The sequence below is a fragment of the Mobula hypostoma genome, chromosome 1 (assembly GCF_963921235.1).
Source record: "Mobula hypostoma chromosome 1, sMobHyp1.1, whole genome shotgun sequence".
In the NCBI taxonomy this organism is placed as follows: domain Eukaryota; kingdom Metazoa; phylum Chordata; class Chondrichthyes; order Myliobatiformes; family Myliobatidae; genus Mobula; species Mobula hypostoma.
This window is the reverse complement of record NC_086097.1, coordinates 121182250-121197951: the sequence shown is the minus strand read 5'-3', so window position 1 is coordinate 121197951 and position 15702 is coordinate 121182250. Positions and strand designations below refer to the sequence as shown.

Sequence of the window (15702 nt, the reverse complement as noted above, 5' to 3'; positions counted from 1 at the left end):
GACAAGCTCGGTGAAAGGGAGATAGAATCAGTAATGGAGGGATAAGGGGAATCATGACAGGGAGGGGGCAGAAGGAACTAGGAAAGGGAAGAATGGAGGGATTCAGGGCAGGGAGAGGGTTGGAGAAAATCATAACAGGCACAGAATTGTAACAGGGAGGGGGACAGGAATGCGTAACATGAAGGGGTCTGTGGTATTTAGAATGGGGGACAGAAGGATTCGTAATAGGGAAGCAAGATCCATAATGGTGGGTGGGACAAGACAGCTTCATACTGGTGAAGACACAGAAAAGGATTTTTAATGGGGGACAGGACTCATAAAAGGAAGGGACAGAAGAATTTGTAACAGGAAGGGGGACATAAGGATTCATATTGAGGAGGGGAACAGAGGGTTTCATAACAGGGAGGGGGAACAGAGGGATTCATAACAGGGAGGGAGAACAGAGGGATTCATAACAGGGAAGGGGTAACAGAGGGATTCGTAACAGGGAAGGGGGTAACAGAGTTTCAAAACAGGGAATGGGTAACAGAGGGTTTCGTAACGGGGTGGGCAGAGTGAATGGTATTGAGAGAATAGTAACTTGATGGGTGGAGAGAATCGGTAACTGTGAACGGGATAGAGGAATAAATCAGTAACAGGAATAGAGAGAGTCAGTTAAGAGGGAGAATCAGTTACGGGAATAGGAACAGGAAGAGCGAGCGAGAGAGAGAGAGAGAGGGGGGAGATAGAGATATAGAGTCAGTTGTAGAGTTGTGCAGAGAGAAGTCAGTTAACAGGGAGGGGGAGAGAGTGAGTGAATCAGTAACAGCCTTAGAGAGGGCGAGCGAGAGAGAGAGAGAGACAGACAGTCAGTTTCTGAGAGAGTATGGCAGAGAATCAGTAAAGAGAAAAGGGACGAAATAGCGAGAATTGATAACAAGGAGAGGGGGAGGCGGTCGGTTCATTAATCCGTGTCCGGTGGCTCCGGGTCCTTTGCAACTTGGGCTGCTGGGCTGGGAGTGCCTGGGTGTCCCGGACCAGGCCGGGCCGGGCCTGTCTCCGCCCCTCCACAGCTCCAGGACCGGCCGCGCTGATGGCGCAGACGAGCTGCTGCGGATGTTCCGAGGTAAGAGAGCAGGCCGGGAGCGAGGGGGAGGTGGCGACTGGGTGGATGATCCGGAGTGCAGGGAGGAAATGGGGAAAGGCTGGGGCCTTCTCCTGGGCCGGCTTGGTTCGTTCAGCGGCCTTGGCCAAACCGGGGCGCCGGAGCTCGTGGAGCGGACTCGGCTCAGGCCCACGGGGAGAATGATGGTGGTGCTGGGGGGTGGTATCCGTCGCAACACGGCAGCACGTCTCCGGCGGGCGAGGGGAAGAGAGCTGGGAGCCAGGGGGAAGGAGAGACTGGGAACTGGGAGAAGCGGGGGCGAGATCCCGAAGGAAGGGCGGGAGAGGGGGCCTGGGTCCTGGGGGGACGAACGCAGGAAGGCAGGGCCGAGGTCCCGAGGGAAGGGGCAGGGGAATGAGGGAAAGTGGGGGAGGCTAGTCTCCTGTGGAATTGGGGTGTGATGGGGGGGGAAGGGTCTGGGTCTCAGGGGGAGGATCAGGCAGAGGAAGGAGGGCCTGGGTCCCGGGTGGAAGTGGGGGCGAGCTGGGATCCGGGGGTGGGAGGAGGACCGTGGTTCCAGGGGCTGGGTCCCGAGTGGAAGTGTGTGTGCTTGCGTTGGGAGGAGAGGGGTTTCGGCGACCCGAGTGGCAGGGCAGGTGAAGCGGGGAAGCAGAGGTGGGCCAGTATACTGGGGGGAGGTACGAACGGGAGGAGAGGAGAACACTGGGCCCGAGAAGGGGAAGGGGAGCCGATAGAGCCTTGGCCCAAGACGGGGTGGAGAGGTTTGGCCCGAGCTAGGAGAAGGGTCGGGGTGGTAAAGGACGATACACTGGAAATCGGTGTCGAGGTCTGTGGGTGCTGGGATCGGCCCTCAGCTCAGTGACTGGTCCTGTGAGATAGGGGGTTCCGCCCCGGGACCCCGCTTGCTCGCAGTAAAGTTATGCAACTCTTGCCCTTGAGTTAAAATTCCCTGGGGGAGGGGAAACTCTAGCTCTTTGCTTTGTGCAGAGTGGAGGGAGAAATCCCTTAAAACATTTCAGTAATGTTGCAGCTCTGCCCACGTGAGTTCATCCAACCTTCCACCCTCGTTTTTACTCACAATTTTAATACCGTGGATTATAGTTAATTGGGCTACTTCGGGAACAGTATGTTTTGACCCAATTAAGTGGCTGCTCCATTTGTCAAAGTTTCATGGAAGTAGATAAAAAATGTATAAGAAGACAAACTACCGTTTAACTGAGTAACAAATTATGTATTTAAATAAAATACAGAAAAAAAATAAAATACTACCAGTAGTACTATAAGACTGCAACACACACAAAGTGCTGGAGGAACTCAGCAGGCCAGGCAGCATCTATGGAAAAAAGCAGTCGACGTTTCGGGCCGAAACCAGTCGAAGGGATTTCCAGTATCTGCAGATTTTTTCTTGTTTGTGGTTTACTATAAGACTGTATATTAGTTCCTAATAGTTATCAACAGAGGAATTCATCCAGTGTAGATAATGAACAAAATCAGTGCAGATAATGGACTGTCTTCATGCAATGCTATTGACAATTGCATCTTCCAAATTTTTATTTTTGTTGTAACATTCAAGATGATTGTCAGTACCTTCACATTTCTTAGTACTTAACTAGTGAAGTAGTGAAGTCATTTCATTTTCTCTCCTGGCTGTTTCAGGTACTTCTAAACCTGAATGCTTGAAATTGCAGAGAGTAAAAAAAGTTCAGAATTCTCTCACTGCTTATTTTTTGCCAACTATCTGTGACAAAAATCACTGTTTTTTGAATACAAACACACATAACTGACACTTGAAAAACTGTTCACTCTAATGGCCACATACCCTGGTTAGTCTGCATGCACTTGTGTGGCCGTTAAAACATTCGGCAACAGTCTCCTGCCCCAACTAAGTGGCATAATGTTCCAAATACATCCCAGTAATCTTCTTGATTAGTTAGAGTTGTCCCGAATAAGCAGCTGTCCCAACTAGCCGCTGGCCCAATTGACTGGAATCTAATGTATTTAACTTCATTGTGAGAGTTTTTTTTCTATCGGTGGTATATTTTTTTTCTATGAGGTTTATTCTGGGTCCAAATATCAAACGTTACAGCTGTGAGTGGGGCCCAGAAAGAATGTTTGAAATGAGGGAGCAAAACCCTGTACTGAATAACTTAATTCTAGCAGCAGTGTTTGTAACAGGAACTTGACTGGTCATAAGGAAAATAAACTTGGGCCACACGGACTGTGACGGTAGTCTGTTGTGTGTCATTGAAGTCGAGTGTCTGTTCTTAAGCTTTGTGTTCTGTTCATAGAAAATTAAATATTTCAGATATTGATTTCAAAACTCCTCTATCAGTTTTTCCTCCACCCTGTTTCGCGTTCTGGTTAAATGACTTGGATCATAAAACTATGCCCTTGCCACACTGAGTCAGATAAAGCTTTTCAGGAATATAATCAGGCTTCTCTCTGTTTTAAACAGTGACCTGGGCTAAGAGTAAAATCTTCACTTTGTCATGCTTAATGTTCCTTCTTTGCAAGCCTTATCCTTGACTATATTCTTCGTGAATCCAGCTTTTTAAAAAGTTGCAGCAATTTTGTGTATATCACATTTCTTTAAAATTAGAAGCAAGCATGTTGGGCCATTTCTGGTTTTGAGTTGGCAGGCAAATACATAGGTTATCTGAAAGTATTATTTTAAGGTTTGGACTGCTGAAAATTATGAGCATTGGTTATGTTATTCTGCATTTAATAACTTAAAACAGTATTTAGTGAAGTAACAAGGTAGCAATTTTCAGTTAGATGTCATTATTTTTGCTGTGAAGCTGTTTTGCTTGAATGAGTTAGAAAACAACTTTTTTCAGAATCAGGTTTAATATCACTGGCATACATTGTGTAATTTGTTGTGCAGCAGCAGTATGTTGTAATACATAAAAACTAAGTTACAGTAAGATGTATACATGTATGTACACTGTAAATAAGTAGGGCAAAAAGTGTTTTAAAAAAGTGAGGTAGTGTTCATAGGTTCAATGTCCATTCACAAATCTGATGCTGTTCCTGAATCATTGAGTGCGTGTCTTCGGGCTCTTGGATTCCTGTCTGATGATAGCAATGAGAAGAGGGCATGTCCTGGCTCATGGGGTCCTTCATGATGGATGCTGCCTTTTTGAGGCGTCACTCCTTGAAGATGTCTTGGATGTTGGGGAGGGTAGTGCCCATGATGGCAATGGCTGAGTTTATAACTTCCTGCAGCTTATTTTGATCGTGTTCAGTGGTTCAGTGATGTAGCTAGTTAGAATGCTCTCCACAGTACATCTGTAGAAATTTGTGAATGTCTTTAGTGACATACCAAATTTCCTGAAACTCCTAATGAAATATCGCCACTGTCATAAGACCAAGAACTGATTGTGCACTTCTGAAGTCCACAGTCAATTCTTTGGTCTTACTGACATTGAGTGCGAGATTGTTGCTGCACCACCACTCAACTAGCTGATATATCTGATTACTAGATGCTTTCTCGTAACCATCTGAAGTTCTGCCAACAATAGTTTTGTCGGCAGTGAATTTATAGATGGCATTTGAGCTGTGCCTAGCCACACAGTCATGTGTGTATACCAGCCTTTCTCAACTTTTTTGCCCTGGAGGAACCCTTGAGATAATTTTCAGGTCTCAGGAAACCGCTCTAAAAATTATTATATCTACAGTTCACGCTAGCGAGATCAGTAAGGTGTAGATATGATAATCCAAAAATAATTGTCAATGTTCAATTAAGTAGAGGATGAATTTTTAGCCATCCTTTCTTGAAAAATAGAAGGTAGTTAAGCTTAGCTTACCTCTCTTGAAATTAATCTCTCTTTCTTTCCCTTTCATAAATTTGAAAAACTCATAAGACAAACATAATAAATTTCTGTTAAATAACTGGCAAGCCAAAGTGGGATTTAATTTTTCTAAAGGTAGGCACACTAGATTTAATTTTTTACTACACCGATAGAGTTTGTTTGCTCCAATAAGTTAGTCAGCGGTATATAAGGGGAAGTTGGGGGAGATAATTCGGGAGGGAAAGGTTGGTGTCACAGCTCAAGTTGGGCAAGTCTATTTAATGCTTGGGAAATGCATTTCACGCTCTTCATCAGCCTACCGTCCTCTCTCCGTGCAATATAGCGCTCACAATCAGCCTACAGTCCTCCCTCTGTGCAGTACCGTACTCACCAATTATCAATGGCCTCCCCTCTCTTGCATCAAAAGCTGAGAATGGACTCACCTAATAAACATGGTTCTGCTGTGCACTGCCATACTGGGCTGAGAGACTGTGAGCGAGGTTGCTAGAGGGGCTGCCTACCACTGCGAGCGCTAGCATTGCACATTGCGCGAAGTTCAAAGAACAATGTTTTTTTAAATCACGATCTCTCGCGGAACCCTAGGATTCCATGAAACCACAGTTGAGAAACCCTAGTGTAGACAGAGTCGAGTAGTTGGCCAAGCACACATCCTTGAGGTGTGCCAGAGTTGATTATCATAACATCTCTGATAATTGTCGAATATTCCTATTTTAGACTTCCTTTAGTTGACTATAAAGTACTCTTAATTTAAGGTTATATGACTGCTAAAATTTTCCTTCCCAAGAAAAGAGACCAGAAAGGATCAGGACCCAGGATGTTAGCAGAGATTAATCTGTCAATATTTCTCTCAACCTGATTTTTAAAAAAATAGATAACCAATGATCATGTGATATTTCTTTAGTTTCTGTTCTCTGAATGGATTCTTGACTACAAAAAACCAATGTCCTCATCCTGTCTGTAGATCATTGACCCAGACTTTCGTGGGGCTTTTGAATTTGCTGCAAAAAAGGACCCTTACATTAAAGGTGTAAATGTCATGAGGCAGTTAACATGTACCAACCCTTGAATTTGACAGTAAATGACAGCAGCAGAAAACTAAATGCAATTTTCCTGAACTACTGCACCACACACACACACACACACACACACACACACACACAATGCTGAAGGAACTCAGCAGTCACATAGCACCCATAATGGGGAATAAACGCTCGATATTTTGGGCTGCGTCCCTTCATCAGGACTGGAAATGAAGGGGCAGAAGCCAGAATAAAAAGGCAAAGGGAGGAGCACAAGCTGGCACGATGTAGGTGAGAGGGAGAAGGTAGGTGGGTGGGTGGGGGAAGAGGGATGAAAGAGAATGATGTGACAAACTAGGAGGTGATAGGAGGAAGAGGCAAAGGGCTGAAAAGAAGGAATTTGTTGGCCCTTTTCTATCCAGTCCCAATGAAGGATCTCGACCAGAGACATTGACTGTTGATTTCCCTCCATTGATGCTGCCTGATTTGCTAAGTTCCTCCAGCATTCAGTGTGTGTGTTACTCAGGATTTCCTGCATCTGCAGCATCTGTTTCACTTAACTACTAGAAACTGTTATATAGCAGCTACATCAACTTTAACTTTCTAATATGCTGTGCTACGGAGAACTCTTCTGCAGTATATATATATATATTTATATATATATATTTATATGTCTTAGATACTGACAGGGGTAATAAACTCCTAATTTTTAGATTAGGGTTTATATTATCTGAATATTTAGTGGAATTTGTTGGATTTTAGGAAGTGAGGTGCTGAGAACTGACTAATAAATCTTTTATTGAATTCATAGCACTACAGAAGCTTGCAATGAGGGAAAGTTGCTGTGGGGTTGAGTACTTGATGAGCTCCAACTGTGCTTTATGTGTTCTGACAGCCAGCAGCTCTCAAATATTTGCATCATATTTACCAAAGAGAGCATTGGCTTGTGGTCAAGCCTTTATATATTAATTTATTAATAATAGATACTGCATGATGCCATCTCCAAACAAGAAATTGTCCATCTTGAAGCATTTCAAATCATAGTCGGGGACTTCAACCAGGTTTGTTTGAAGAAAATCCTGCCCAATTACCATCAGCAAATAACCTGTAGCACCAGAGGTCCCAGCACACTAGACCGCTGTTATACTAAGATAAGGAATGCCTCCCATTCCATGCCTAGACCACATTTTGGTAAATCTGATAACTTGGCTGTTCCCCTCCTACCCACATACAGGCAGAAGCTAAAGAGCAAAGCTCGAGAGATTAGGACAACAAAGAGTTGGTCGCGGGAGGCAGAAGAGTGGCTGTGGAATTGCTTTGTGTCTGTGGACTGGGCTGTGTTTAAGAACTCATCTGTGGATCTGAATGAATACACCATGGTTGCCACGCACTTCATTAAAACATTTGTAGATGAGTGTGCCCCCACAAAATCATTGAGAGTCTTCCCTAATCAGAAGCCCTAGTTGCACCATGAGATCTGCAATCTGCTGAAAGCCAGATGAGAGGTATTCAGCTCTGATGACCAGGGATGTTACAAGAGGTTCAGGTGCGATCTCTGAAAAGTCATCTCATAGGTGAAATGGCAAATCTGGACTAAGTGAATCAATGAAGGGTGCTGGAGAGCTGTGGCAGGGCTTGAATACTATCACATCTTATCGGCGACAGTAGGGCTTCGCTGCCGGATGAGCTCAATGCCTTCCATGCTTGCCTTGGCCTTCAAAACATAGGCGAACCATCGCGAACTCCTACCGCCCCCAATGAACTTACGATTTCAGTCTGAGGCTGACGTACAAGCAGCCTTCAGGTGGTTGAATCCACAAGAAGTATCCAGCCCAACAGGGTACCTGGCCAAGTCCCCAAGACCTGTGCTGATCAACTGGCTGGAGTGATCACTAAGATCTTTCAATTCTCGCTTTGGCAGTGTGTACTACTCACCTGCTTCAACCAGGCTTCAGTTATACCGGTACCCAAGAAAAACGTGGTGACCTGCCTCGATGACTATCGGCCAGTAGACCTCGCATCCAAAGTGATGATGTGTTTTGAGAGATTGGTAGTGAAACAGATCAACTCCTGTCTTAAGCAACTTGAGATCTGCTCCAATTTGCCTTATGGAACAACAGGTCCACAGCAGATGCCATCTCATTGACTCTTCATTCAACCCTGGAACATCTGGACTGCAAAGATACATACATCAGGATGCACTTTATCGACTACAGCTGAGTATTCAATACAATCCCTTCAAAACCAATCAATAAGCTCCGAAACCTTGGCCTCAATATGTCCTTGTGCAATTGGATTCTTGATTTCTTCATTTGCAAACCCTAGTCTGTTTAGATTGGCAGCAACGTCTCCACGTTCTCCATCAAAACAGGTGCACCACAAGACTGTGCTTATACCCCTGCTCTACACGCTTTACACTTATGACTGTGAGGCTAAGCACAATTCCAATGTCATATTTGTGTTTGCTGGCGACCGCCACTGTTGTTACCCGAATCAAAAGTGGTGATGAATCAGCATATTAGAGGGAGGTTGAAAATCGGGCTGAGTGGTGCCATAACAACAACATTTTATTGAATGTCAGCAAGACTAAGGTGCTGATTATTGACTTTGGGAGAAGGAAACCAGAGGTCCATGAGCCAGTCCTCATTGGATGATCAGAGGTAGAGAGGGTCAGTAACTTTAAATTCCTCAGTGCTATTATTTTGGAGGACCTGTCCTGGGTCCAGTACATGTGCAATTATGAAGAAAGCACGACAGCACCTCTATTTCCTTTGGAGTTTGCGAAGATTCGGTATGACATCTAAAACTTTGACAAACGTCTATGGATGTGTAGTGGAGAGTATATTGACTGGCTGCATCACAGCCTGGTACGGAAACACCAAAGCCCTTAAGCAAAAAATCCTACAAAAAGTAGTGGATACGGCCCATTGAGCACATCTATGTGAAACACTGTTACAGGAAAGCAGCATCCAATATCAAGGACTGCTGCCACCCATGACATGCTCTCTTCTCACTGCTGCCATCAGGAGCAAAGTGCAGGAGTCTCAGGACTTCACACCAGCAAGTTCAGGAACAGTTTCTACCCCTCAACCATCAAGGTCTTGAACCAAAGGGGATAAGTTCACTCAACTTCACTTGCCCCATCATTGAAATATTCCCACAGCCAATCTCATGTTCAAAATATCTATTGCTTAATTATTATTTTTTTTGTATTTGCACAGTTTGTTGTCTTTTGCACACTGAGTGCCCACGGTGGCGTGATCTTTCTTTAATTCTGTTACGGTGATTATTTATACATTTATTGAGTATATCTGCAAGAATCTGAATCTCATGGTTGTATATGGTGTCATATACATAGTTTGATAACAAGTTTACTTTATACTTTGAACTAATCTACATATGGCAAGTTTCTTGACCTGCTGATTGGCTAAATATTACTTTGGCGTATGATAAGACTGGCTTCTGCAACTCTCCTAAAACGTAGTTGTACAGACCTAACAATAACTATGCAAATTGTATTTGTTGACTTTCGCTAGGTGATGAGTAAAATGATTTTCGAGATTCTAAAAGAGTAGTGTATGCACCATTTAGGATTGAGGGTCTTAGAGATTCTGCAGGGAGTTGAGATTGAAATAGTCAACCTCTGAATTCCTTTGCAGAGAATTGATGATAATATACTTTGTTTTCTGGTGTAGTGGAGAACAGTGTGTTTTCAGAAATTTCTGGATGAACTTTTCCATTGGGATCTGTTTCTTTTGAATTTGGAGGAAAATTGGCTTTTCCTTAATGCTATTGGCAAATTATTGGAAGTACTTTGGACAAGTCACTCTCAGTTTAGAGGAGCAACACCTCATATTCTGGCTGATTAGCATCTATCCTGAGGCTAGAGGTGGCATGAACATTGAGTTTTCTAATTTCCAGTAATTTCTTCTCCTTTCCCCTTCTTTCCATTCGCCATTCTGGCCAAATGTTTATTCAGCCAAAGCTAGCTAACTGAATTCTGGCTCCCCTCTCACCCTTCTCTTCTCCTAACCTGCCTACCGCTCCCCTCTGATACCCCTCCTCCTTCCCTTTTCTTCCATGGTTCACTCTTCTCTTGATTCAAGATTGTTTCTTCTTCAGCTCTTTATCTTTTCTACCCATCACCTCCCAGCTTCTGATTTAATTTCCCCTTTCGCTCACCTGGTCTCAGCTATCAGCTGCCAGCTTGTACTCCTTCCCTCCTCTTCCACCACCTTATTCTGACTTCTTCCCCTTCCTTACAGTCTTGATGAAGGGTCTCACACTGAATCATTGATTGTGTATTCCTCTCCATAGATGCTGCCTGACCTGCTAAATTCATACAGCATGTTGTGTGTGTTCCTTTGGAGTTTTTGGTATTTGCAGAATCTCTTGTGCTTTGGATACCGTTGTTCTATTGCCCAAGCTGCTTGCATTGAGATTTCCAAAAAGCAGGTTTAATGTATTCCAATCACTGCAGGAGAAAATCTGCAGATGCTAGAAATCCAAGCAACACACAAAATGCTGGAGGAGCTCAGCAGGCCAGGCAGCATCTATGGAACAGAGTAAACAGTCGACCTTCCCGAAACGTTGACTGTTTACTATTTTCCATAGATGCTGCCTGGCCTGCTGAGTTCCTCCTGCATTTTGTGTGTGTTGTTTTAATGTACTGTATGTTTGGTTGAAACTAATGGTATAATATCGTGTACAATGCAAGGGACACATCTCTAGAGTAAGAATATGATCTTTAGTGCTTGATGGTGTGTTTCTTACCATAGTGCCCACCCAGAAGTCTTTACATTGATCATATGGAACTTGGTTTCCATGAAAGTGTCTCCTGTAACTTGGGACTCTTGGTCAGCATTTGGCTTTGGAATGATGGTACTCAAAGCTATGCAGTCACCAAAGTACTTTCTAAGATACTCTGCGTCTTGCCCAAATAAATTTTTGTAAATAGTGACTTGTGAAAAATAAATCTCACCCTGAAGGTTACAGCTCTAAGCTAAGAAACCTAAGGTGAAGAGTCTACTGAAGTACAAACGTATGTAGACTGTGGACAGCAATTGACCCAAACTGAGGCCAATTGATGCTTTTGAGGTGAGCATATTTGGAGAATATGGTATCTTAAAGAACAAGAGTATTGTGTATGTTTATGTATTTGGTCAAATATTGTTGCTAGTTGCAAGGCTGTGCACATGTAAAGGTGCCATTTTTTGAATGAAGTATTAAACAAAAGCCCTCTCATACAACGGACATAAGATTCAATGGTATTATTTCATAAAAGAGCAAGTAAGCATCCACACAAAAGATTCTGGAGATGCTGGAATTCCAGAGTAACACACACACAATACTAGATGAACTCAGGCGGTGTCTTTGAAGAGATATAAAGAGCTGATGCTTTGAGCCAAGACTCTTCATCAGTTCCTGATCTGCTGAGTTCCTCCAGCGTTTTGTATATGTTACTCTAAGCATCCATGGTATTTTGTTCAATATTTAGTACGTAATGAACATAATGTATCAATACTATCTTGTTTTTGACAGTTTTGTGTTAGTCAATCGTTGAAGAGTTTGGTTCCATTAAAGATGTGATTGCACTGGTAATAAAGTGGTCTCAGTTAACCAGAGGCCGTGGAAACTTTTTATTTCCATGAGGGTGTCAAGGATACTGGGATATTGGGGCAACCTGGCACCACTAATGCATTTTCTTATCGGCTAAGTCTTAAAGACTGAGAGAGAAATGAAGGTAGGATGCACAAGGTAAGTTAGTTTTCAAGTTGGTGAGAAAAAGAGATATGAAAATTGATTTGAAGAAGAGTGAAAAATGACAATGGAAATATTTAAAAAATCTTAATCCCCATGAAGCAGTAATGAGACAATTGAACTGGCCTCTTCCTTGGCAAGAAGGGTTAATTAACATTACAGCCATAGAGTTGTAAAGTGCAGGAACAGGCCCTTTGTCCCATGTTGATGACTACCATTTTTCCCATCCACACTAACCCATTTGCCTGCATTAGGAGTGTATCCATCTATGCCTTGCCTATTTAAGTGTCTGATAAAATGCTGCTTAAATATTGTATCCAATTTCACTACCACCTCTGGCAGGATGTTCCAGATATCAATCACTCTCAGTGTAAAAAAAAATCCTGAATAGTCTTCTGCACTCCCGAATATATCACTGATCCTGTCCTTTTCATAAATCCTCCCAACTCAATCACCCACCTTCCCAGCTGCACCACCTCCTGTACTGTGAGCGCCCAAACCTTCCCAGACCTTTTCAGCCATCTTCCTGAGGGATCCGGAGGGGAGTTTCCATGGCCTGGTCCGTGATTCCTTTTCAGTGGGGTCACCTACCAGTATCCACGATTCACCAGATTGCTAATAATTGAGATTCCAGGATTGATACTGTGAATGCCTCTAACCTTTCCAACCCGATATGTATAATATTGGACCTTCGTTGTCTTGTCTTCATCTGATGGTATCAGGGTATTACCAAATCCAACATATGGAAGGTAAAATTCCCTATCACCTTCTGTTGATAAAAAGGCATTCTTCCTCAGGATGGCAATTGTGTTCAATTTTATTGGAATACTTTCAGTTATCTGTTGGGAGACTTGCATCAGTCAGTTTCATTTTCCTACCAGGTTTGATCATCTTAAGTGTTAGTTGTGATTGTGGGCTATCTGTATGAAGGAAAAGGCAGATATATTTATATGCCATCAAATGCCATATATATATTGACCAGTAAGTTTGTGACTTTGCAACTCATTACCACATCTCTTAATTGCCTGAACTTGGTGGGAGAGTTGGTTTTAAGTTATAGTGTGGTAATTAGTTCAATTATTCTCCTGCAGTTGAGCCATCTTTGACTGCCTCGAATCTAGCAATCCGGTTCCACCGCTGGTTCGGACATAAATTTCACCAGCCGAATTTCAAATTTCCCATGTCACTGCGCCAATCCGTTGCCTCTGTTTTGGTGGTGCCATTAGCAGAGTTAGCTATTGGCATGGTCTTTAAAAGAAGTAAGTTGTTCTTCTGTGCTATTCTGCATTTATTTTCATGACCTATGCTTCATGGGCAGCTCTGGGCCTGTATTCACTAGAATTCAGAAGAATGAGGGGTGAAAGGCTTTGATAGGGTAGATGTGGAGAGGATGTTTCCTATGGTGGGAGAGTCTAAGGCCAGAAGACATAGCCTCAGAATAGAGGGGTGTCCTTTTAGAACAGAGATGAGGAGGAATTTCTTTAGCCAGAGAGTAGTGAATCTGTGAAACTCATTGCCACAGGCTGCTATGGAGGCCAGGTCTTTATTTAAGGCAGAGGTTGATAGATTCTTGATTGGTCAGGGCATGAAGGGATACAGGGGGACGCATGGAGATTGGGGCTGAGAGGAAAATCAGATCAGCCATGATGAAATGGTGGAGCAGACTCGATAGACCCAATGGCCTAATTCTGCTCCTCTGTCTTAGTCTTATGGTCTTATTGTGGTGTGAAGCACAAATACCATATGTTATTTATACAAGATAAGGTGGAAGTTCTGAAAAAACTTGACAGTGGTGTGTCTGTGAAAATCATATGTGACTTGTATAACATTGGCTCTTCCACAGTTTATGATATAAAGAAACAAAAAGAAAAGTTGCTTCAGTTCTTTGCTGACAGCAAATCAAAAAAAAACAGATGTCCATAAAGAAAACAATGAAAGATGAAAGATGGAAGATGTTCAGAACTAGATCAAGTTCTCATAAAGTGGTTTAAATCCACATCAGTGAAGGTAGAACTGTCAGGAGAAATGGTGAATGAGCAAGCAAAATTTTGTCCTGAAGAATTAGGACTGGATTATGAGTGTGACTACAGTGAAGGGTGGCTTCAGTGTTTCAAGCAGTGACATAGCATAACATTTTGTGCAGTGTGTTGTGAAACATGTTCAGCAGAGAAGGAAGCAGCTGCTGGGTTTGCTAAGTTAGTTTCTGATGAAAATTTAGGTCCTGAGTCAGTCTGCAATGCGGACGAAACCGCGTTATATTGGCGCTGTACTCCAAGACGAATGTGGACTACCGAGGATGAAGAATTGCCAACAGGCTATAAAGCATCCAAAGATCGTGGCATTGTGTTGGGCTGCAGGAACCCACAGGTGTAAGTTGTTAGTCATCAGCAAAAGTTGACATCCCAGAGCTTTCAAAGCAGTTTCCAGTAAATTATCATGCCAACAGAAAAGGATGCATTACAACTGACATTGCATTGGAATGACAAACAAGAGGATATCTGCAGGTGCTGGAAATCCAAAGCAATACATACAAAATGCTGGAGGAACTCAGCAGGCCAGGCAGCATGTATGGAAAAAAATACAGTAGATGACTCCCTCACTACCATTCATGGCCCCAAACAGTCCTTCCAGGTGAGGCAGCACTTCACCTGTGAGTCTGCTGGGGTCATATATTGTGTTCGGTGCACCCGGTGTGGCCTCTTGTACATCGATGAGACCCGATGTAGCTTGGGAGACCACTTCGCTGAGCATCTGCCAGAACAAGCGGGATCTCCCAGTGGCCACCCATTTTAATTCCATTTCCCATTCCTATTCCAATATGCCCATCCATGGCCTCCACCACTGTCAGGATAGGGCCACACTTAGGTTGGAGGAGCAATACTTTATATTTCGTTTGAGTAGCCTCTAACCAGATAGCATGAACATCAATTTCTCAAACTTCCCGTAATGCCTCCACCCCCCCATCACTATTTCCCATCCCTCTGTCCCTCCCTCATGTTATCTCCTTGCCCGCCCATCGCCTCCTCTGGTGCGTCCCCCCCCCCTTCTTTCTTCTTCCATGGCCTTCTGTCTCTTTCACCAGTCAGCTTCTTTGCTTCACCCCTCCCCCTCTGTTTCACTTATTGCCAGGTGTTTCTCTCTCCCCTTCCCCCACCTTTCAAATCTACTCAGTTTCTTTTCTTCAGTCCTGTTGAAGGGTTTCAGCCCGAAACGTCGACTGTAATTTTTACCATAGATGTTGCCTGGCCTGCTGTGTTCCTCCAGCACTTAGTGTGTGTTGCTTACGTTGGAATGATCTTTATTCCAGAAGCAAGAGCTCTCTGTGACTCTGATGGTCTGGACACAAATTTTAAGCTACTGCTGATTTTAGATAATTGCTCTGCGCATCCAAAAGCCAAACTCTTGGTAAAGAATAATGTGTATAGTATCTACCTGCCACCTAACTGTACGTCATTAATTCAATCCCTGGACAATGGCATATTAGCTCTTTGAAGGCTAAATATTGCTCCCTGCTTATGAAGCAGCTGCTGAGTGCAGTTGATTCTGGCAGACCAGTATAGGAATTTGTGAAGGAATTGCTTTTCATTTGTTGTTTTTTTTCTTCTTTATCCAAGGGTGAGGTGATCATCAAATGGGTTAGAGGTGTTTATTTATTTAATCGTAACCTAACCACCTGTGATTCAGCAAAATCACTAATCCAGCACTGTAGAGGTCCCAATCATTCCCGATTAGTGGTGGACACCCTGTACAAATGGTGGGTCAACTGAACTAACCTATGGGACTAGAACAGGGTAAGCTTTGACCTTATTGCTGATGGCCAAGTATAGTTTCCTTTCCATGTAATGAATCGCCTTAACAAAGATTTACTTAGATTGTGGCGCTTTGCAGCAGCAGTTGTGCTAGTGTGATTACTTTTGCCACCACATTGCCAGTTTTGACCATGTGCCTTTGGGGAAGTGAGAAATCAGAGAGCAAGTAATTTGTTATCTTGGTAAGGAGACCAGGC

At 43.4% G+C, this 15702-nt stretch overlaps 1 protein-coding gene across 1 annotated transcript in view; it reads left to right on the top strand.

Annotated features, from left to right (window-relative positions):
- Positions 1-595: 595 nt before the first annotated feature.
- Positions 596-15702, top strand: part of LOC134350156 (suppressor of cytokine signaling 6) — a 92362-nt gene continuing 77255 nt past the window's right edge. Inside the window, exon 1 of the mRNA XM_063055112.1 lies at positions 596-1105. The gene's annotated coding sequence lies outside the window, so the exon portion shown is untranslated. The remainder of the gene's footprint in view (positions 1106-15702) is intronic.